We start from the raw sequence: 9,117 nt of genomic DNA, 5'->3' as shown, positions 1-9,117 counted from the left end.
ATCCTGTCAATGTTAACCAAAATCAAACTTTCAGAATGCTGTGGCATTTATGTGACAAATATGTTTGAAATATAGATACCAGCTGTTTATTCATAGACCATTTTTGATAGGCCAAGGCTATGAAAACTCGAAAGTCAATGTATGATTCTTTTTATTTTTTAATCACACAAAGGGATATATGTGGAGGGTACAGAGTGACACTGCACAGATCACAAATGTGAAAGACATTAGTTCTCTCCCTCCCAAGTATCTCCTTCATTTCCCTAGTTTTCCAATGTTCACAGAGTTAGATTGTCCCTAAGGAACTGAATGATCAGGGTGCTGTCTTTGTAGCTTCATTCAGTGTATCCAATTCAGCCATTGCTTCATGACATGCCATTTTTGCCAGGCTGCAAGGCTTCTCAGGAGAGTTCAGAATCTCACATTAAAACACTGAGAAATTCAGTGCCACGATAAGTACAATTGGGTGTGCAGGCTGCATTTTTTTCTTACTAATTTCAAATGCTTCCTGGTAAACCTGCTGGGAGTTCGACAGAGTGGTTTGTTTATTGACTCCAGATGCCAACTCAGAAAGGTATCTAAAATAATCTCCTTTCATTTTCAAGTTGAACACCTTACTTTCTGGTTGTGTAGCACTGGGAATAAGATATTTGTCCTACAGCACCAGAACATCATTGCAGATGTCCTACCATTCTGCCTCTATCTTATGGTATTCTTTGCCCACCTGCTGCTGCTTCTCATTCCTCGCTGTTTTCTGTTCAATGCTGGAGACAATAATCCAGGAAGAATGGCGGGGACCTTTCACATTCTTGTAGGTGACAGAGAGCATATTTCTCTCCTCATTGGAGAGGTCATGCCCCTGTTTCATGACTGCCTTCATGGCTGCAGTCATATCATCATAGTGCTGCCTGCTCAGAGACTGGCTTTCTGTACCAACTCATTTATATTCATCGTCAAACCTGTGGGAGGACTGCAGGGGGAAAGGACGCTTGCAGTCAGAATTCCAAACATGGTGACGGCTTCCATCCAAGGCCCACTCCTCAAGTGGCAGCGGCATGGTTGGCTGCAGTGGTCTCAGCAGGAGCTACACCAACACCAGAATCCGTGGCAGTGGTGGAAGCAGCTCCACTTATGCTCTGCCCCCACCTTCTTTTTCCTAAAGAAATACCTTTAACATTCCTTGTAATACTGGTTTGGTGGTGATGAACTCCTATAGTTTTTACTTGTCTGAGAAGCTCTTTATCTCTCCTTCAATTTTAAATGATAAGTTTGGGGCATAGAGCAGTCTTGGCTTTACATCTTTGTTTTTCATCACTTTGAATATATTTTTGCCAAACTCTTCATACCTACAATGTTCATATTGTAAAATCAGCTGACATTCTTATAAGTGCTTCCTTGTAAGTAACTAGTTTCCTTTCTCTTGCTACTTTTAGGATTCTCTCTTTGTCTTTAACTTTTGCCATTTTTATTATAATGTGCCTTGGTCTGGACCTGTTTGCGTTCATCTTGTTTTGGACCCTTAGAACTTCATGGGCTGGTATATCTATTTCCTTCCTCAGATCAGGAAAGTTTTCAGTCATTATTTCTTCAAATAGGGTCTCAATCCCTTGTTTTCTCTCTTTTACTTCTGGTACTAATATGATGTGAATGTTGTTATGCTTGGTGTTGTCCCAGAGGTCACTTAAACTACTCTCATTATTTTTTTCCTTTTTACTGTTCTGATGGGCTGGGTTTTTTTAATTAAAGTTTATTGGGGTGACAATCATTAGCAAAGTTACATAGATTTCAGGTGTATAATTCTGTATTACATCATCTATAAATCCCATTGTGTGTTCACCACCCGGAGTCAGTTCTCCTTCCATCACCTGAAATCTATGTAATTTCACTAACAATTGTCACCCCAATAAATTTTAAAAAAGTACAAATTGGAAGTTACAAAATAGTCATGGGAATGTAAAGTACAGCATAGGGAATATAGTCAATAATATGGTAATAACTACGTATAGTGCCAGACGGGTATTAGACTAGTCAGGGTGATCACTTCTTAAATTATGTAAATATCTCTAATGTATACTTTATTTCAGTTATTGTATTTTTCATTTCTGACTTTTAACAATTTCTATATCCACTTTTGTGTTTGTTTTCAATCTATTTTTTAAATTCTCCATAAGTTCTTTGAGTATCCTTAAAGTTGTTGTTTTGAATTCTATATCTGGTAGGTTGTTTGCCTCCTATTTGTTAAGTTCTTTTTTCTGGAGTTCTCTCCTGGGACATATTTCTTGGTTCCTCATTTGGCTGCCTCTTTCTGTTTATTTCTATGGGTTAGGTTGATCTGCTCTGTCTCCCATTCTTGGTAGTGTGGCTTTATGTAGTAGGTCCCCTGTGTGGCCCTGCGGTACAGTCTTTCTGATCACCTACATTGGGGGATCCAGTAGTGCCCCTTGTGTAGGTTGTGTGTGACCTCTTTTAATAGTTGAGCTTTGCTTGCTATTGACACATCCATGGGTGGGAATGACTGGCTGTGGGGTTTGGCCACATGCAAAGCTTACGGGCTGCTCTATAGGGAGTTGTCCCATGGAATGTGATTTCTCCAGTTGGCTCTGGTGCCTGTTGAGACAACTCTTTGGGTGTGCTGCTTGTGGAGTTAATTGGGTGGTGCTCTGCTGTGATCCTCAGTTGACTTCCATGTATGTTTGTTCTGGGGCCTCTTGGGAGGGTCTCTAGTATAGGCCCAGATAAGCTACTGCATGTGACCAGTTGGGGGCTAACTGTAATACCTTGGTCACTGACTTTGCTGGAACTGAAGACATGTGGAAGAGGCCACACTGCAAACTATGGATAGTTTCCACCAGTGTCAGGTTTGGGGTAGCTCCACAAAAAGCCTAGGATACCTTGAGGCCTGCAGTTGCCTGTAGCCTCCGTTAAAATTAAGCCACTGATAGACCCTTGTTTAATATGCACGTTTGGTGAGTCAGGATCTCAAGGAGTCACCAAGTTGGAATGAGTATTCTTCAGGTTAATGTAGATTCTAGTTTGGTGCCAGTGCTGAGCCTGAACCTACTCAGCAAAAGTCTCAGAGCATCCCAAAGTGAGCTGCCACCCACATGATGCCCATTAGACTACCAGCAGTTGTCCAAGAAAGTGTGCAATGCATGTGGGGATGGCTCCTCACCAAGAAAGTGTCTCAGGTGTTATGAAATTTAAGTGGGGCAGGTCCGAAGTAATCATCAGGGTGGAGCCAGGCGGTGGAGCAAGAAGAGCTCACCAGGCCAATGCAGATTCAGATTTGGCCATGTGTGGCAGGGTTCAATATAAGAAAAATGGCTCCTGCCTGCCAGTTGCAAGACAGGAGGTTTCTAAACAGGGAAAATGAAGACTTTCCCTTCAGTTTTCACCTTGAAGCCACACATTCAGTTTCCCCCTGTATGTTTCTGTTGCCTCCTGAGACAGTGTCCCTCTGCCAGAGCCCAGGGTGAGTTCCAGCAAAATAGTGAGTCTGTGTACAGGCATTTTAAAAGAACATCTGGGTTTCCTGCAGCCTTGAGACCTACCCAGATGATTGGAATCCCCAATTTTTTATAGCCAGATGTTGTTGGAGCTCCTCTTCCCAGTACAGGTACTCTGAATTGGGGATCAGGGTGGGGTTGGGGTCCCTTGATCTTCTGGGATATAGGTGCCCCCCCTGGCTGAGATATCCCTCTCAATTCTCAGGTGCCATAACAGGTGTCAGGCTGGCCAGTCCCACATCTCCACCCTTTCTACTAGTCTTGATGTCGTTTCTTTATATCCTTAGTTATAAAACTTCTGTTCAGCTAGACTTCAGATGGCTCTCCAGGTTGATTGTTCTGTAATTTAGTAGTAATTTTAATGTGGTTCAAAGGTATTTTCAACATTGATCTTGATAAGGCTTCAGAGTTTACAGGTGGAGGTTCATTTCTGTATTCAACTATGTGAAGAATTATCCCTATTGAAGGGTTTGCTTAAACATCTTCAATGGCATGACCTTATGGCCTGAACAGGCAGAACCTAGGTTTTGCACTTACGAATACAGGACTTCTTCATTGCACACTATAAGGAAACTGGGTATAACTTGATTTGGCATGAAACTCTCATCTGGGAAACAATCCTGCAGATTCAAGGTACAGCTAGAGCAATAAAAATGGCACGTTTGTCATTTTATTTGCATAAATATTAGAGTTGAGCATTCAAGCTTAAAAGTAAATTTCCAGCTGCTACAACAGTTTTGGTTTCCATTTTCATCACAAAACTAGGAATGGCAAAGGGCTGAACCAGGTTTTTTTAAGGGGAAAGTGAGAAAAATTAAGTTTAATTCTTTTTGTTACCTATGAATTCTGCAACATTCTCCATTCTATTTTATTGTCAACTAATTGACCATTGTTTTAAATATTATATCTAAATCAAAGTGGTAAGCTCTACTGAAATAGATATCTTCCTTTTTTAATATAGTTTCTCCTCTAATACCTTTGCACTTTCTAGAACCATTCATTCTTTTCTCTCATTACCAGACCAGCAACAGCGCTTCAGTGACATTAAGTTTAAAAAGAAAAAAAGACAATGTGACTAAGACCAAAAAGTCATGCCATAAAGCCTCTCTAAGAAACAAAAGTCCAACATAGCACAGACTAGCCTTTACTCTTTTGAAAAGTAGTACCTCATGGTGGCTCTTAATATCTATTATTTGAGATAAATCTAACCAAATACTCTAATGAACAGTGATGGCTGGAACTATTGAAAAGTCTGACTTCAAACAAAGGACCTCTCCTCAATAGACATCTATTATTGACATTGTCCCTTCAGTTTGACTCTATGCTACTTAGGGCAGATCCTAAATAACATAACACAGTAGACAATTATTCATCTTTATTATTTCACTCTCCTTTTTGTGGCCTATTGACATTTTTTTTTGACTCCACTAAAGTGTCATGATCCTGATAAGAAAATTTAAAAAAAAAATCAAATATACTTAAATCAATTAAGCTCCATTATATTATGTATCATCTCTTCTCAAAGTATGTGGTGTGTGTAAATGTGGCATGGGTTGATGGCAATACTTAACTGAAAATCCAAGATTTTCAAGTCATAGAGTTTAGGTCTTACAATTGTAATTAAATATGCTATTATTGTTACATTAATAGATTGAGAAGATGCCACGGACATAATGAATAAAGATTTTAGCCACATTTTTAAGCAAACCTCACAAAATATCCTGGTATAATAGCTTTACCATTATATCGTTTTCAAATTAATAGTTACTCAATAATGGTTTGTTACATGGAAATTGAATGGAATTACAATGTAGAGAAATGTGCAGTTAGAGAAATGTGAGTTAGGAGACTTAATAATATACATGAAGGGTATTTGTTAATAGACGGGATTTTTATCTGGAGGGTTGTCTCTAGTGGAGTACTATAGGGCTCAGATATTGGACTTAATTATTTCCATTTTATCAAAAACTTCAGACAAAAAACAAGATAAGCTTATCAAATTTGTGGAGGACATAGTTTGACAGAATACAAATACAGAAACAAGATTTAATATGAAAAATATTGCAAGCTGAAATTATAAATCAAAATTACATTGATTGACCCTAATAGGTCATTAAAATTTACTCTGGAAGTATAGGAGAAGGGTAAAACTCCTGAAGAGCTGTTTATGTAAAACAGACTTTTCTGTTGACTCACAGTGAACATCAGAAACATGTATGGTTGCTATGAAAATAGTGAAATTGTCTGCATTTATATAAGTGGAAGGTCCACAATAAAAGAGTTTATCCTCTTCCACTGGTCACACCACACTCTGGATATTGTGTTCAGTTGTTGTAGAAATGTCTTTTATAAGTGATATAGTCTTTTGAGAGGCGAGGGGCAAGAAAGAAAAGGATCAGGAAACTATTATAGCAGGGTTGGTAGAAAAAACAAGGGAACCTTTGCACAGCAAAAGATGTAAGAGAAACATGATGATCATGTTAACAAATGTGAAGAGCTCTCAGTCCCTTAAATATAGATTTTTTTATTTCTTTATTTTTTAAATTTATTGGGGTGACAATTGTTAGTGAAATAATATAGATTCAGGTGTACAATTTTGTATTACATAATCTATAAATCCCATTGTGTGTTCACCACCCAGAGTCAGTTCTCCTTCCATCACCATATGTTTGATCCCCCTTACCCTCATATCCCTCCCCGCACCCACTTTACCCTCTGGTAACGAATGAACTATTGTCTGTGTCTATGAGTTTTTCTTTCTCATTTGTTTGTCTTCTTCTTTTGTTGTTGTTGGTTTATATACCACATATAAGTGAAATCATACAGTTCTCTGCTTTTTCTGTCTGACGTATTTCGCTTAGAATTATACTCTCAATATCTATCCATGTTGTCACAAATGTTCCTATGTCATCTTTTCTTACTGCCGAAAAGTATTACATTGTGTATATATACCACACCTTCTTTATCCATTCATCTATCAAAGGACATTTTGGTTGTTTCCATGTCTTGGCCACCATAAACAAAGCTGCAATGAACATTGGAGCACACATGTCTTTATGTATAAATGTTTTCAGCTTTTTTTGGTAGATATCCAGAAGAGGGATTGCTGGGTCATATGGTAATTCTATTCGTAATTTCTTGAGAAACCTCCACACTGCCTTCCATAATGGCTAAACCAATCTGCATTCCCACCAACAGTGTATGAGGGTTTCTTTTTCTCCACAGCCTCTTCAACACTTCTTATTATTTATCTTGTTGATGATACCCATTCTGACTGGGGTGAGATGATGTCTCATTGTGGTTTTTATTTGCATTTCTCTGATGATTAGTGATGTTGAGTATTTCTTCATATGTCTATTTGCCATTTGTATGTCTTTTTTGGAGAAATGTCTCTTCAGGTCCTCTGCCCATTTTTCAAATTGGTTGTTTGTTTTCTTGATATTGAGTTTCATGAGTTCCTTGTATATTTTGGATATTAGACTCTTATCGGAGGCACTGTTTGCAAAAATCTTCTTCCATTCACTATTTTGCCTTTTATTTTGTCGATGGTTTCTTTTGCTGTGCAGAAGCTTTTAAGTTTCACATAGTCCATAAGTTTCACTCGTTTATTTTAGCTTTCACTTCCATTGCCTTTGGAGTCAAATTCATAAAATGCTCTCTTAAGCCAAGGTCCATATGTTTAGTACCTATGTTTTGTTCTATGCAGTTTATTGTGGCAGGTCTTATGCTTAAGTCTTTGATCCATTTTGAATTAATTTTGGTACATGGTGACAGATAACAGTCCAGTTTCATTCTTTTGCACATGGCTATCCAATTCTCAAATTCACGATTTATTGAAGAGGCTGTCTTTCCTCCATTGTATGTTTTTAGCTTCTTTGTCAAAAATTATCTGTTCATATTTATGTGGTTTTATTTCTGGGTTCTCAATTCTATTCCATTGGTCTATGTGTCGGTTTTTTTGCCAATACCATGCCGTTTTGATTATTGTAGCCCTGTAGTACAAGATAAAGTCAGGGAGTGCGATACCTGCAGTATTGTTCGTTTTTCTTAAGATTACTTTGGTTATTCGGGGTCTTTTGTGGTTCCAAACAAATCTGATGATTTTTTGTTCTATTTCTTTAAAAAATGCCATTGGGATTTTGATGGGGATTTCATTAAATCTGTATATTGCTTTGGGTAATATGGCCATTTTAACTATGCTGATTCTTCCAATCCATGAGCATGGAAAGTCTTTCCATTTTTTTGTGTCTTCTTCACTTTCTTTCAAAAATGTCTTATAGTTTTCAGCAAATAGGTCCTTCACATCTTTCGTAAAGTATATTCTTAGGTATTTTATTCTTTTTGCTGCAATTGCAAAAGGAATTGTTTGTTGTGTTTCTTCTTCTGAGATTTCATTGTTAGTATACAGGAATGCAACGGAATTTGTAAGTTGATTTTTAGTCAGCAACTTTCTTGTATTCGTTGATTGTTTCCAATAGCTTTTAGGTAGAGTCTTTAGGGTTTTCTATATATAGCATCATGTCATTTGCAAACAGTGATAATTTACCTTCTTCATTCCCAATTTGGATGCCTTTTATTTCTTTCTCTTGCCTGATTGCTCTGGTGAGAACTTCCAACACTGTGTTGAAAAGAAGAGGTGACAGGGGACAGCCCTGTCCCGTTCCTTAATGTAGAGCAAAAGGCTTCAGTTTGTCACCATTAATAATGAGATTAGCTGAGATCTTGTCATGTGTCGCCTTTCTTATGTTAAGGTATTTTAGTTCTACACCTATTTTATTAAGTGTTTTAATCATAAATGGATGTTGTATCTTGTCAAATACTTTTTCTGCATTAATTGATATATTCATATGATTTTTGTCCTTTATTTTGTTTATGTGATGTATCACATTCATGGATTTGCGGATGTTGAACCATCCTTGTACCCCGGGAATGAACCCCACTTGGTCGTGATGGATAATCTTTTTAATATATTGTTGTATTCGATGTCCTGGAATTTTGTTTAGGATTTTTGAATCAGTATTCATCAGAGATATTGGTCTGCAGTTTTCTTTTTTTGTGTTGTCCTTACCAGGTTTTGGTGTCAGAGTAATGCTGATCTCATAAAGTGAATTAGGGAGTAATGTCTCTTCTTCAATTTTTTGGAATTCTTTGAGCAGGATTGGTATTAGATCCTGTTTGAAGGTTTGGTAGAATTCACTAGTGTTGCCATCTGCTCTCGGACTTTTGCTTTTGGGAAGGTTTTGGATGACTCATTCAATTTTGTTACCGGTAATTGGTTTGTTTAGATTTTCCAGTTCTTCATGGTTCAGCCTAGGAAGGCTATATGTTTCTAGAACTTGTCCATTTCTTCTAGATTATTGAATTTGGTGGCATTTAGTCCTTCATGGTATTCTTGCATCATCCTTTGTATTTCTGTGGTGTCCTTGATAACTTCCCCTTTTTCATTTCTGATTTTGTTAATGAGTGTCTTCTCTCTTTTTATCTTAGTGAGTCTAGCAAACGGTTTGTCTATTTTGTAATTTTTTTCAAAGAACCAGCTCTTTGTCCCATTAATTTTTCTATTGTCTTTTTGTTCTCTATTTCATTTAGTTCTGCTCTGATTTTTTTATTA

General features: G+C 37.5%; 1 pseudogene across 1 annotated transcript; it reads right to left on the bottom strand.

Moving 5' to 3' along the window:
• Nucleotides 1-227: 227 nt before the first annotated feature.
• LOC308494237 (14-3-3 protein beta/alpha-like) lies at nt 228-951 on the bottom strand (annotated as a pseudogene). Its single transcript has one exon. The product of its transcript is annotated as a 14-3-3 protein beta/alpha-like (transcript).
• Nucleotides 952-9,117: the final 8,166 nt, after the last annotated feature.

Source organism: Rhinolophus hipposideros (genome assembly GCF_964194185.1).
Source record: "Rhinolophus hipposideros genome assembly, chromosome: X".
Lineage (NCBI taxonomy): Eukaryota > Metazoa > Chordata > Mammalia > Chiroptera > Rhinolophidae > Rhinolophus > Rhinolophus hipposideros.
Note: the sequence above shows the minus strand (reverse complement) of the source record. Positions and strands in the feature narration are given on the sequence as shown.